Source organism: Pinus tabuliformis, chromosome 9 (genome assembly GCF_031772625.1).
Source record: "Pinus tabuliformis cultivar Carrire ecotype Pingquan chromosome 9, CPIR1, whole genome shotgun sequence".
Lineage (NCBI taxonomy): Eukaryota > Viridiplantae > Streptophyta > Pinopsida > Pinales > Pinaceae > Pinus > Pinus tabuliformis.
This window is the reverse complement of record NC_142307.1, coordinates 227994928-228009157: the sequence shown is the minus strand read 5'-3', so window position 1 is coordinate 228009157 and position 14230 is coordinate 227994928. Positions and strand designations below refer to the sequence as shown.

The 14230-nt window shown below is 39.3% G+C and overlaps 1 pseudogene; it reads left to right on the top strand.

The window, feature by feature from the left end:
• The window catches only part of LOC149148011 (dynamin-related protein 3A-like), a 63171-nt pseudogene extending 52990 nt beyond the window's left edge, over positions 1–10181 (top strand).
• The last annotated feature ends 4049 nt before the right edge of the window (positions 10182–14230 follow it).

The following is a 14230-nucleotide window of genomic DNA, read 5'->3' as shown; positions in this document are numbered from 1 at the left end:
AGTCTCACCCGAAGCAATATGGGGGAATCAAGAACTAAGTTTCTACATCCAAAGACTATTGTAATGTCTTCCAGCGTCTTGGATTTTATTCCACACAAATTAATAGACTTCTAGGGCTTGTTACGGTAACTCGGTTAAAATGGCCTTTAGACCTTCGTGAAGGTCCACGATCAATCCTTGCGGACTTTTAACAGTTGATCTACCTACTTATGTGCATCAGAAAGAAATCCTTAGTTGGAATTTTCGCAAATCTAATTAATTCGTTAGAAAACATAAGATAAATCATCAAAAACTTCACGGAAGTGCCTAAGAATTCATTTCATACATTATTAAGATAGATTCAAGGTAGTCGTGTAGTATTCAATTAGTATTTCATAAGACATGTCATTCATCAGTAGCATATAACATTAATAGATATAAACATAAATACTCAGTAATTATTTGGAAAACTATCTTTATTGATCTTCAATTCACTATTTAGAGACTCAAACTACCCTACATACATAGATGTAGGGGTTCGCACACTCAGCTGTAGACACTACCTAGGCCTCCGCACACTTAGCTATGGAGCCTTCCCTTCTCTACCTATGCATGGGAAGAAGAGCCTTCTTGCCTTAGCTCCTACCTAAGACTCTTCAATGAAACCGATTATTTATTACCTGTCTATCAACTTCTCCTCAAACTTGCTAAGACTCAACTATTTATAGACTTTTCCATACAATTTCATGGTCCGTGGACCATGGGTGAATCTCAAAATCGACTCAAAATTTTTACTTAAAACAAGGGGCTAAGCCCTTTTGACCCTTATTTATCTACGTGCTCCACTTCCATATATCGCGAAAACTTTACATCTTTTACAAAAAGTGTTACAAAAATGACTAATTAATTCCATTCTGCCCTTGGGAACCCTATCCCAATAGGCTCCCAACACAAAGATCGTGACTCGTCCTCGAGTCACCCAGTTGGTTTTTATACTTTCTGGTGGAGTTCGTTGAATCCATTGGTCAATGCTTGTAGCTCTGCGGTACTCTTTTCCACTGATTTCTGCACCTCTTGGACCAGTTTCTCTGTGGTTGGCCCTTCTACTGCCAATTGCATAGTTGTCTATTTGATAGGCTTCGCTTTTGGCTTCAATGTGATCTTCATAATGCTCAAATCATTGATTATGCCCTTTAAATCTGAAAACTTAGTGGGGAAGAGATCCTGGCACTCGTGAAGTAATTCAACAACTTTATCTACAATAGCATCATCCCAATAATCTCCACTTTTCATGAACTTCGGTTCTTCTTTAGTGTCAATGTTTAATTGCTTCATTTTCAAAGGTGTGAAGATGCTTGGGTTTTCAATTTGTGCACCTTCAACTTTGCGATGCCCTTCTGCCTCTGGAATATTAATGTTCCTTGGGTCTTCTTCCTCCTCTTTAGCGGTCACATTATAGCATTCCAATGCATGGGGTAGCTGGGTACTCTAGTTCAGTTAGGTCTATTCCATAGGTTCCGTCAGTGTTCTGAAGATAACTGCTTTAATCTCTTGCAACACTTCATAGATGCTGGCAAATTCATATTCAAAGCTAAAAGTCAATAAGAAAAGTTCCTTCAATACATCCTATTCCACAGTGCCATGGTGGAGCTATGTTTCAAGATACCAGTTCATGGGGATTGTATCTAAGGTATGACAAATTATGTGTACCCATTCTGGCTATAGTTTTGTCCCCCATGATTTGGTCCATTTTTCTAGGTGATCGCGTGGATCATCCTTTCCATTATACTTCTCAGTCATTCTAGTATTAACATGCCCAAACCGTAGCTTCATCATTCTTCTGTAATCTCCCCATCCAGTAAAACTATCCTTATTCATACCCCACCATCATGCAGGAATAGCACGCAGTGCCAACTCTAATGCTTGAAAGTGGTGGTCCTTAGGGAATTCATGCTCAAAGTCATCTAAAAATAGATCTACGTTAGTTAAACCATCATAATAAGGTAACTTTCTTACCTCCGACGAAACACAGCATAGCGACTTTGTCATCATATTGCATCGCAATGTAGAAACTTCATGTAGGAAATTTTTCCAATGCTCTAATTCCTTGTCTGAATCAGAGGTGCAAGAACTCTCCCGGTCCCATGCAATCCATCCATCTGCCATTGGATTGATCTAGTCTTGATCTCATGATGTTATCTTGTAAATTTGTTCTAGCTCATCGACACTTTCTTCATAGTGGTGGACTAGTTCAATATAGCGAGCTCCTTTTGCAGGATCCAGTGGCACTATAACCCAAAGCTATTTTCTTTTAAAAAAATTGTCCTTTTCTTCAAATTAATGACCCCATTCATATCAATAACCCAGTCGATTCCCAGAAGCGTGGGGAAAGGATTACTGTCATCGACAATTTCGATAACTTCAAAGTTTAACACTACACTCGCACCTTCAGTATCAACTGTTACTCCATATAAGCATCCCATGGGGATGATTTTATGTGGATTCACCATCCTAAGCTGAATTAGATACCATTGCAATATAGGCCTCCCCATCCTTTCCCATGTCTATTTTGGTAGAACATTCACGTTGGACCCTAGATTCAAGATGACTTGGTCCATGTCATAATCCCTTATTTATGTTGTTAGTTGCATCTCTCGCCCTGTTCTTGCCTTGTGCTTACCAATCTTTTTGACCATGTAGTGTTCATCAGGGGTCTTTTCTTTGCTGGAGCATTTATTTATTAATTCCTACAGTCCTTCCGCAACCTTGCTATTGTGCAACAGCTTCATGCAATTCTCCAAAAACGTAGTGAGTATGGAATGATCAACCTTTGGAGGCGAGCAGATTTTTTTCATCTTGTCCCAACTTCCTGAGGTCGAGGCCTCAAAAAAGCTCTTCTTGGCTTCCATAATTTTTTCCTTAGCGTGATCTAGATCAAAGCTGACTTTTTTCTCCAGAGATTTGCAAACCCATCCATCTTCTTCAAGATATTTTCCTTTATCAATGCCAGTCATCATTCAACTTCTCAACACAATATTAACACTTTGATCTTCTTCGTGGGGCTCAACCCTCATCATTTGTAAATTTTGTGTAGGCTGCATTTTCTTCTCTTGCATATTAGCGATTAACACTGGGCATTCTTCTATAGTATGGTCGAAATGTCTGTAGTATTGACACGATGAGTGTGTAGGATTCTAGCACTCTTGTGCATAGTGTCCCGACTATCCATATTTGTAGCATATAATCTGACCGCGACCTATGCCAGGTCCTCCTCCTTAGCTCCTTCCCTAGCCCTGAAAGCCTCCATGCGCTCCTCCAATGGCTTAACCTGGAGGCTGAGTTTCTTCTTACATATGGTAAGTAGGGTTTATTTCCATAATTAGCTCAGAGATGCGACAGTGGTTCTCATCATGGCCCAAATATTTGCAAAAATTACAGAACAAATGTTGAGGTTTTTGAACAAACTTCCGAAGAAAGTAGCAGTTATCCATCACATGTTTCCCAATAAATTGACAAATGGCACACCATAGCGCGACCTCCATGCTCGGACTTGTTCAATATTTTGGCTTCAAGGGAATTTCCCCCTGCCTAAAATATAATTCACAAACATGGGACAATGATCCTTATCATGCCCATGGTCATTGCACTTCAAACACCAAAATTCTACGCGCATTTCAGGCTTAATTTCCTTTTCCTTCTTTAAACTCTATAATTCTAGGTGTAGGCTCACTAATTAGGAGTGGATCTATTGCACCCCTAGGTTCATGTCCTTAATAGGTGATGCATGCACCCTCATTGTGATCTAAAAGGCTTGTGCTTGTGTATCTTTCTTCTGTTGTGACAGAGCAATTCTCAAGTGGGGCAAAAGCGACACTATAAACCAGTCGCGATGCTAGCTATCCAAGATCTTCATGTTAGCCTGTTTGATCTAGCCCTTTAACCTCTAATAAAAGTCCCAAGGCATCTCCTCAACCTTCATCATGATCTCTTTAAATTCAATCACTAAATATGAGTTATATTTGGGTTTACTAAACTCTTTGTTCAAAGTCATTTGGGTTTCTGCTAGCGATGCATGAGGATTGTCAGTACAATGCTTAATGTACCAGGTTAGCATGAAATCCTACAAGGTAGTAACCAGCTGAGCCTTCTTTATATTATCATTGATGATTTGTTGTGATGTAAATACAATTTTCACAAAAAACTAGAACTACTCTAGATCTTCGCTTCTTATGCCCTTGAAAACCAACATCTTCATTGAGTTCACAATGTTGAATGGTGGTGGTGGAGGTGGAGGTGTGGGTGAATGTGTATGCAGTGGAGGTGCAGGTGGAGGTGGGATGGATGGATGATTTTTTCTAGGAATCCCCTAAGTGATCAAGTAAACAATGCTTCGTGACATAGTCTACCCTACCCCTTCGTTGTCGCTTGAAGGAGGTCCAATCAATGGACTATACTCTGGTCTTGATCCTTCATGATTTCTAAAGAAAATTCCACTTCGCATGGCTCCAAACATCAAGGTAATGGAATCACCTTTTTTTCACATAATAGCATTTTAATCCAAGTATTGAATGATCTTAAATACTTACCTCATGCTCCTTTAAAGAATCTTCGCTCTGCTTCGCTATAGCTAACCGAGGTATCACCTACAAATTCTGCAAAAAATCCTCCCAAAATTCGATTGAGCCAATGATTGATGGCCCAAGCGATCTTATTTTCAGAGGCTTCTAGTCATCGTACTACTTCTAGAGACCACGCTATAGGACTATCGAGATTCCACCTTCCTTGGCTATCTGTCAATTTAGCTAGCCACTCATATAGTTCAATTGGGAAGGTGCAAAAGAAGATTTCATATATCTCTGTATACACATATATTCAACCAATATTCCTTTGATAGGTTTAGATTCTTGTTTTCTTGTGCTGTGAACTCATGAATCTTCTGATCCAACAAATTTTCAATCTCTTTCTTGGTTGGGTTCCAATGATGCGACATCAAACATCTCTTTTAAGGAGATCCCAATCTCGGCAACAGAACCATTTGTTGGCTTAGGGAGTCCTAACCCAAGTTCGGAGTTAGTTGTGCCAACAAACAAAACCTTACACTACTAGCCCTTTCAACAACAATCCACGTAGCGCAGGCTTTAGTCTCATTCGAAGAAGTATGGGGGGTGCAGGAACCAAGTTTCTGCATCCAGAGATTAGTGTGATGTCTTCCAGTACCATGGATCTGCCTCCACGTAGATCGATAGAATTTTAGGGCTTGTTACCATAACTTTGTTAAAACAGCTTTCAGACCTTCATGAATGTCCACGAGCAGTCCTTGTAGACTTATAACAGTCTATTTACCTACTTACATGCATCAGAAAGAAATCCTAAGTTGGAGTTCACGCAAATCTAATTAATTCGTCATAAAACATAAGAGAAATCACCAAAAACTTCGTGGAAGTTCCTAAGCATTCATTGCATACATTATTAAGATAGATTCAAGGTAATCGAATAGAATTAAATCAGTATTTCATAATACATGTCATTCATTAGCATCGTAAAACATGAACAGATATAAACAAAAATACTCAGTAATTCTTTAGAAAACTATCTTTATTAACCTTCAATTCACTGGTTACATACTCAAACTAACCTATGAAAACAACTACAGGGGTCCATGCACTCAATTGCACTCTACCCATGCCTCCTCACACTCAATTGCAGAGCCTTCCCTTCTCTACCTAAGCGCAGGAAGCAGAGCCTTCCTACCTTAGCTCCCACCCAAGACTCTTCAATGAACCTAATTCTTTATTACCTGTCTATCAAATTCTCCTTAGACTCTCTAAGACTTGACTATTTATGGACTTTTCCATACAATGCCATGGTCCATGGACCATGGGTGAATCTCAAAACCGACTAAAAAATTTTACTTAAAACAAGGGGCTAAGCCCTTTTGACCCTTAGTTATCTATGCTCTCTGCTTCCATATATCGCAGAGGCTTTACATCTTTTACAAAACTTGCTACAAAAAATGACTAATTAATTCAATTCTACCCCAATGGACCCCATCCCAACATAATATTTTCTCCAAATGTCCTCAATATAACATTGGTTGAATTACCTAGGATAACAAGGGTTCCGGTGGGTGATCAACCTTCAGATATAGAAGCTAGAATCAGAACAATGATTCTATCATACATTAAGCATGAGACATGCATCATCCTAGTTGTTTCTCCTGCAAACTATGATTTGTCAAATTCAGATGCCCTTCAGATGGCAAGAATGGCTGACCCTGATGGATCTTGAACCATCGGTGTGATAACAAAGCTCGATATTATGGACAGGGGAACTGATGCTCGTAACTTCCTTCTTGGAAATGTTGTCCCCCTTCGACTTCGGTATATAGGGATTGTAAATCGCAGTCAAGAGGATATTATTGCAAACAAAAGCATTCGAGATGCACTGGCTTATGAAGAAGAATTTTTCCGCAGTCGGCCAGTGTATCACAGTTTAGCTGATCGATGCGGTGTTCCCCAGTTAGCAAAGAAGTTGAATCAGATTTTAGTACAGCATATCAAGGCAATCTTACCATAATTGAAAGCTCGAATAAATAGCCAAATGGTTAGTGTTGTGAAGGAACTTTCTTCCTATGGCGAGACCATAGATTCCAAAGCTGGTCAAGGAGATTTACTGTTGAAAATACTTACAAAATACACATAGGAATTTAATTCAATTGTGGATGGTAAAAGTGAAGACATGGCAACAACAAAGTTGTATGGAGGAGCAAGGATTCATTATATATTTCAGTCTATTTTTGTTAAGTGCTTAGAGGAAGTTGATCCTTGTGATGATATCACAGATGAAGATATCCAAACTAATCTGTAAACTTCCATGGATATTCCATTGGACAATTTATCAAAAAAGATATGATAATATTATATTAAAAATTTGAGATTCTACACTATTACATTTTTATTTAATTTCTAGATATGTAAAATTAACCATAATTAGTGCATGCATGTAAAAATTAATCAAGAAGAAAGGTAGAGAATTAAAAAATAATCCCCCACACACATAATACACAAGATATTCTCTCTAGGAAACCCTTTCAAAAGAAATCCTAGCTCAAAGGTGAGGCAGGTTCGCTCAATTTCTCTGTCTGGAAATATGGCTGTAGATACAAAGAAGTAATGGTTGTAGCCCATGGGCTTCTACATTGCACAACTCCTCTCTATGGGATCTACCTCCTATCTCTCTTGGCTATCTTTTCGCAACTATGGAACAAATGCCTCTCGAAATAATTGAATGCCTCTTCCTCCTAGTGGCCTAGTTATAACCCAATGCGATAGCCTACTAGTGGTTAAGTTTGACTACATCAACTCTTAAATAGAGTTACAAAATAAAATCTTCTAAATTCTTTTACACAAAAAGCACATGGATATCCCCTTTTGCATGAATAATGGGGGCTAATGCAGCATCCTCCCGAACTATAGGTGCGAAACCAGGAAGGTAAACTTCTGAGTGGCATAAATTTTGCATATTGACTCTGATTGACATGATTCTTGTGCCGTTGGAAATATTTCTCTATGTAGAATAGCATGAAAAGTTTCTACACCAAATAGGAAAAGTTTTACCCCAAAAAAACATCATTTTATTACTCAAAATGCTCCCATAAGGTTTCAAACCCTGTTTTTTCAAATTGGGTCCCGCCAATAAAAATGGTCCCGTGAGTTGATTCCTCCACTTCTTCCACTCCAAATGCATAGAGATGGATGAAAAACAATAGAATGATCCATTTCGGATCATGAATCAAAATTATATTGACCCAAACAATGCTTTGTTCATTCCCAAGGTTTCTTTTGAAGTTCTAGTAAGAAGGTAGATTATTCGTTTATTAGATCCAAGCCTTCAATGTGCTCATTTTATTTATGATGAATTCTTTAAGATAATGCATCAATGTGAAACAATCTAGCTACAATGATTTCCTATTTTATGTAGACATCTTGAAGAAGTTGTAGGGATCTATTTACAGGAAGGCTTGGCTCCTGCGTGTTATCACTCAAGTTGTTCCCTACCTCCAGGAGGGAATACGGCCGAGGTAACCACTAACCAGTCTTTTAGCTGCAAATTCTAGCCAATTTGCAACCAGAGAGGGCTCTCTCTTTATAATTTAGATTTGTTTTGTTATATGTTAGGCTAGTTATGAAGCACAAGTTTTGTTTGGTGTTTGGAAGATGACATTCAGTAGAGCAAGGATGTAAGTGAGAGAAGTTCAGACCATTGGGTTGATGGAGTCATGTGGAAATAAATCTCTGGGTATGGTTTCGTTGGCAATGGGAGAATTGCAGAGCAAGGTAGTTAAACACAGAAACAATTTTCAAGCTAGGATAAGATGAAATGAAGTCAGGGAATGAAAGGAAATCAAGAATCTTTCATTATGCTAACAGAGGGAAATTGTATAAACATTATCAAGGAGCAGTTAAGAATTACTTGATGATATTTAGAGTGAAAGCACGAGGGAGACAATAGCAGTCAAGAATTCTTGCCTATGCTAGTCCTGTAGAAAACATAAGAAGTTACAAGAATTGAACACAGAGTATAGCAAAGTAAATTCGGTGTTATCCTTCTTTTATGTAACTTAGAGCATGATATTTAGATGGTAAATAAAACACAGATACATTAACACAAGAGTAAAGAAGACTTATTGATCCATGCATTAACATGAGAGTTTTGCAATATATCCTTCTGCCATTGTTTCCATAACCAGAAAATTCACCACCAAAGGATTCCAGCAATCTTTTATTTCAGAAGAGTTCCCAAAACATACAGCGTAGGTCTAGAATGATATTCACCAGCCAAAAATAATACATATCTTGGGGAAGTATTTATAAAAGAGTTCACAAAATATCCCGTAGGAGAAAATATCAAGTAATAAGTTCATCCATCTACTCTGGCAAAGGCAATAACTGATGTGGAAAAATCAGGCGGAAATGAATGAAGGAGTAACTATGTTGTACTGGCCGCCTTATGTGTTCTGATTTTGTTGACTTTTCGACTCAACTAGTCGGCTGATTAGCTGCTTTTCTGATTTGCGTCCCTGATGTGCTGTCACTTGCCACCTGTGCCTGATTTTTCCTTAACGCTTTTCAGAGCGAATTTTCTCCTTATCAATTTGATTTTCTGATGGGTGGCTATGGTATTTGAATTTTGCTAATGTGTAGCTGACCAAAAAATAGTAATGCAATTACTTGGGAAAAACCTCAAGCAAGCCCTCCCACCATTGACCTGTTGGCAGCTAGTGTCTTTGTAGTTTAATTAATGTTTCATCAGCTTTAGTGTATGTGTAGTAATTTGGCTGGACCTCAAAAAGATGATTTATTTCATGTTCAATATAAAACAAAATTTCCAATTTGTCATATAAAACCTATCCAGAGGGAGGTGCTGTCTCTTCTGTGCTGCTTGATGATGCTGTGATTTGATTGGTAATATAGGTATGTACCCTTCAAGCATACTATTCATGTGTTAACAGTCTTCCATTGCTAGTCAATAAACTGGGTAACCCCTCGCTCTGCAACACTGTAAACTTTTGTCTGAAGGTATTTATTTCTGCTTGCATCTCTTAGCACTTTCTTTCCAAATTCTGCACAAAATTCCTCATGGTCAGTACCTTTTTCACTAACAAAATTATGTCTGTTCTGTTCTTGATATCCAAAGCTGCTAACTGTTCTCTAGTATGAGTATTCAAAAAATGGATCATTTTGTTGGCCTCTTCGGGCTTGTTTGCTAATAATGTTCTAGCCTTTTGAGTCTAAAATTGAGCTATCCCTATCAACTCAATCTAGTCATGAATAGTATGGATTGATGTCCATTGATTAGTGATGGACTAGCCAATTTTACTCCACAAAATTGTTTTGATTTCTGTTAGAGTCGTGTGAAGAATAAGGTCCTTTTCTAAGGCTTTTATCTTATTTTCCAGGGCCTTTACTTCCCTTGTCTTCTTAGCCACAGCCATTTTTGATTTGTCATAATTCAACTCAATCTTTGCCAGCTTTTCTTTGGCTTCTTTTAATTCTGCCATTTGGAGTTCCAGAGCTTTTATTTCTTTCATCATTTCCTCCATACTCAGGCTGGCTTCTTGTCCTGCTGCTGCTGTAGTTTTTGCTGTAACCATTACTGAAGTTGAGGCTGGAGCTGAGGTACCTGCTGTTGATGTCGGATGAGTAGGAGGGACTATTGTGGTGACTGTAGGAGGAGCAGTTGTAAGAGTTAGAGCTGTTTGAGTTGGCTAAGATGCCAACTCTCCCTGTTTTTCTTGCAGCGCTGCCCCCAAGGCTTTCTCTATTTCTAGCAGTCTTTCATTCATCCTCATTATCAAACTTACTACATCCTCCTCTTCTTTCTGATGTTCTACTTCTGTGGTTTGAGGATGTATTGTAGTTGGCAGCCTGAGTTATTTTCTGAGGGCTGCTATGTCTTCTTCTTTCTTCTTAATTAAAGCCTGTATGCCCTTGGGATCGTTGGGATCATGTCCCAACTCCATAATAATTTCCTCCAAAGATTTGATTCTATTGTCCTTGGCTAATGAGGAGGCTTTCTCCAATTCCAATTGGACAGAAGTATTATGAAGTGAATTTTGCAATCTGTGGGCCAATATTGCTTTATTTGCCAATGTGGAGTACATCAATCCATGAATAGTATGGATTGATGTCCATTGATCAGTGATGGACTAGCCAATTTTACTCCACAAAATTGTTTTGATTTCTGTTAGAGTCGTGTGAAGAATAAGGTCCTTTTCTAAGGCTTTTATCTTATTTTCCAGGGCCTTTACTTCCCTTGTCTTCTCAGCCACAGCCATTTTTGATTTGTCATAATTCAACTCAATCTTTGCCAGCTTTTCCTTGGCTTCTTTTAATTCTGCCATTTGGAGTTCCAGAGCTTTTATTTCTTTCATCATTTCCTCCATACTCAGGCTGGCTTCTTGTCCTGCTACTGCTGTAGTTTTTGCTGTAACCATTACTGAAGTTGAGGCTGGAGCTGAGGTACCTGCTGTTGATGTCGGATGAGTAGGAGGGACTATTGTGGTGACTGTAGGAGGAGCAGTTGTAAGAGTTAGAGCTGTTTGAGTTGGCTGAGATGCCAACTCTCCCTGTTTTTCTTGCAGCGCTGCCCCCAAGGCTTTCTCTGTTTCTAGCAGTCTTTCATTCATCCTCATTATCAAACTTACTACATCCTCCTCTTCTTTCTGATGTTCTACTTCTGTGGTTTGAGGATGTATTGTAGTTGGCAGCCTGAGTTGTTTTATGAGGGCTGCTATGTCTTCTTCTTTCTTCTTAATTAAAGCCTGTATGCCCTTGGGATCGTTGGGATCATGTCCCAGCTCCATAATAATTTCCTCCAAAGATTTGATTCTATTGTCCTTGGCTAATGAGGAGGCTTTCTCCAATTCCAATTGGACAAAAGTATTATGAAGTGAATTTTGCAATCTGTGGGCCAATATTGCTTTATTTGCCAATGTGGAGTACACCATTTCTCTAGTTTGTTTGTGTAACTCAATCTGATCCATTGGGTGGATATCTTTAGCAAGGACTTGCAGATTGGTTCTGATATAATCAGCAGCTGACTGGGGCTGCTACACTGTAGGCCTAAAGTGACTGAGGGTCATTTTCCCTTCTTGGATATCATAGGCTGCCATTAGCCTCTATTGATTGGTGGGAGCCATTCTTAGTAATTGGTTATAGAGCTGGAACCTTACTGGCTCATTTCTGGCCTTGATTTCAGTGAATGCCTTCTTGATGTTAGATCCTTGCTTACTCTAATGTTTGGTGGATGTAACCTCCACACCTTGTTGCCTCTCTTGCTCTTGCTGAAAGGAGCTAGCTGATGTTTCCATACTTGGAGGAATTCGATGTTCGGTTGTTTCCTCACCCCTTTGGTTGCCTGCTGTCTCCTCTGTAAATTCTTCCTCAAAGTAGGGGTTCAACCTTTGCCTTTTCTCCCCTTGTTGTTTTGTGGATGCCCCTGCGGGTGTCTCTTCCTGCCTGTCCCTTTTCTTGGCTCTTTCCTCATTGAGAGGAGTTTGTAACACAGGGATTTCAGGTGCCTTTGCTTGTGTTGAAGGGGCTTGCCCTTGACTTTTTTCTTTTGCTATATCTGGCCGGTCTGCCATTGTCTCCTGCTACTCTGAATGTTGCACTTTCTTGCCCTTGGGTGTCCCTTCAGGAGGAGTAGTCCCTTGGGCAGGATACTGTGAAGTTGTGGCAGATGATGTTCCCACTCCAAGGTGTCGAGGCAATGTGAAAAACAACTGTCCAACAGAGTCCAGGTCAAGTGTCTTTTCAAACTCTTTCATTTCTTTTTCTAATCTCTCCTCTTCAGTAAGTTGCTCAACTAGTGTGCCTTCTATCCATTCCTGTTGATTAGCATATTGTTCAATCTGAGGGATACTATGGTGCACATATCCTATAAGCTTGTTTTTGACTCTCCTAAAGCTTATGAAATGTTCAGGGTCAAATGGTGACCAAAGAAAACTTTGTTTCGGCTTAAGTTTTTCTCTCAGAATAGTGTTAGCTTCCTTCCATGCTTCTTCCCTTTTATTAAAGATAAAAGGGCCCAATTGGTGCCTTATCTTGAGTTGTACCTTTTTCCTAGCACCATAGAAATGAGTCAAATCTGAACTACTACTGGTAGTATTCTAGGGCAAAGAGTCTCATAGGGACATACTTTGGCAGTTTGCAGGGAGCTAATTGATAGCCATAGATCCTGATCACTGTATGGTTTTGGTAAAAATACCAGTCACCAATACTGTATTCCTTTGAGAGGTGTAAGATTTTCTGCATTTCAACAGAGAACCTGGCAGGAGGAGTTGTTGACAACAAGCAGGTGGTTGGATATATGAAAAGGTCAATAAACTCACAATATGTATATGGGGAGCTACTAACATGATGGAATACTGAGGACCAAAATATTACAGACCTTCGCTCCCCCTTATCATCCAATTTTTTAAGGGGAACTGGGAAACTATCAGGTTGATAGTACAACAACAAATGGTATATATATGAAGTGTACTTGAACACTCGCTCTCTATCTAAATTCATGAATTGTTCGTGAATTTCTTTAGCTATGAAGGCGGAATAATCATACTTGACAGCAGGGGGCTGTCTTGGAGCAAACATGGACATCAAAGCAAAGACAGTCTCATCCACTATTTCACTTGTTCTGAATCCCAAGATGTAAGAAATCATGTCTATGAGCAATTTGCTAGGCTCATCAAACCAGGCATGGTGATAGGGAATTGTGAATCTGGAGTAGCAATCTGGTGGCATAAACAGCTTGGCAATTCGGTTAATTTTTGTAGAGGACAACTTGGAGGCTTGATCCAACAAATTTTTCATGGAGAGAGGGACCAAAGGCTGAGTTGGCTTGAAGTGCAGCATCTCATTTATAGACTGAGGGGTGATATGAAAGAGAACATTTCCAGAAGGGTCCATCACTGCCCTTTGAGAAGGTTCATAGTTAGCACAACGTTGATGGATGAATTCTGGGAAGACATTCACTGAAGGTAGGTAGTATATAGGCATATTAGACTCCCAGATTCTAAATATGTCAGTTTTATTCCTGTAGCTATTCCTTATTTCACAAAAATCCTGCAGGTGAGGTTTGTCACCCTCCATGTCATCAATCTGGAAATCTCTATCAGCAAGAGGTAGCCACTCCAACCCCCTATGTGGTGCATTCAGGGGTGCAATGTTCAGGGCCACCGGAACCTCCATGATTCACTATGTTTATAATTTGATTTTGAGTCTGTGTTTCAACAGGAAACAAAGTACTGGCACTGGGTCTTTCACAGTAATTTCACAAAAAAATTTCAATTTGAGTTTTATATGAAAATGGCCTCACTTTGTAAAATTCAAAGGAGAGATGGAGTCTACAAAGTTTAGTTAGGAAGCTGAAAGAACAGTGGAAAGGGTGCTTCTTCTGCAAGTGTTTTTTGATAGTTCTGCAGGCGGAATTGAGCCCGACTTTAAGTTCAATGGACAATTTATCAGAGGGCCATAGAATTAGCAGGTTTTCCTCAAAAACACGGTTAAACAGTGTGTTAGAGTACAAAGGCTTGCAGGCAATAGTGTATTTGAGTCGAATTTAGCTCTCTCGGTGATCTTAACAGAGAAATCACGTAAGAAACAGGGTTTATGGGTGACTGACGGGTAAATACCTGTTTTACAAGTGACTGGTGCAAAATGCAATTGCAGATAGAGCTGAGGAGGTTGGG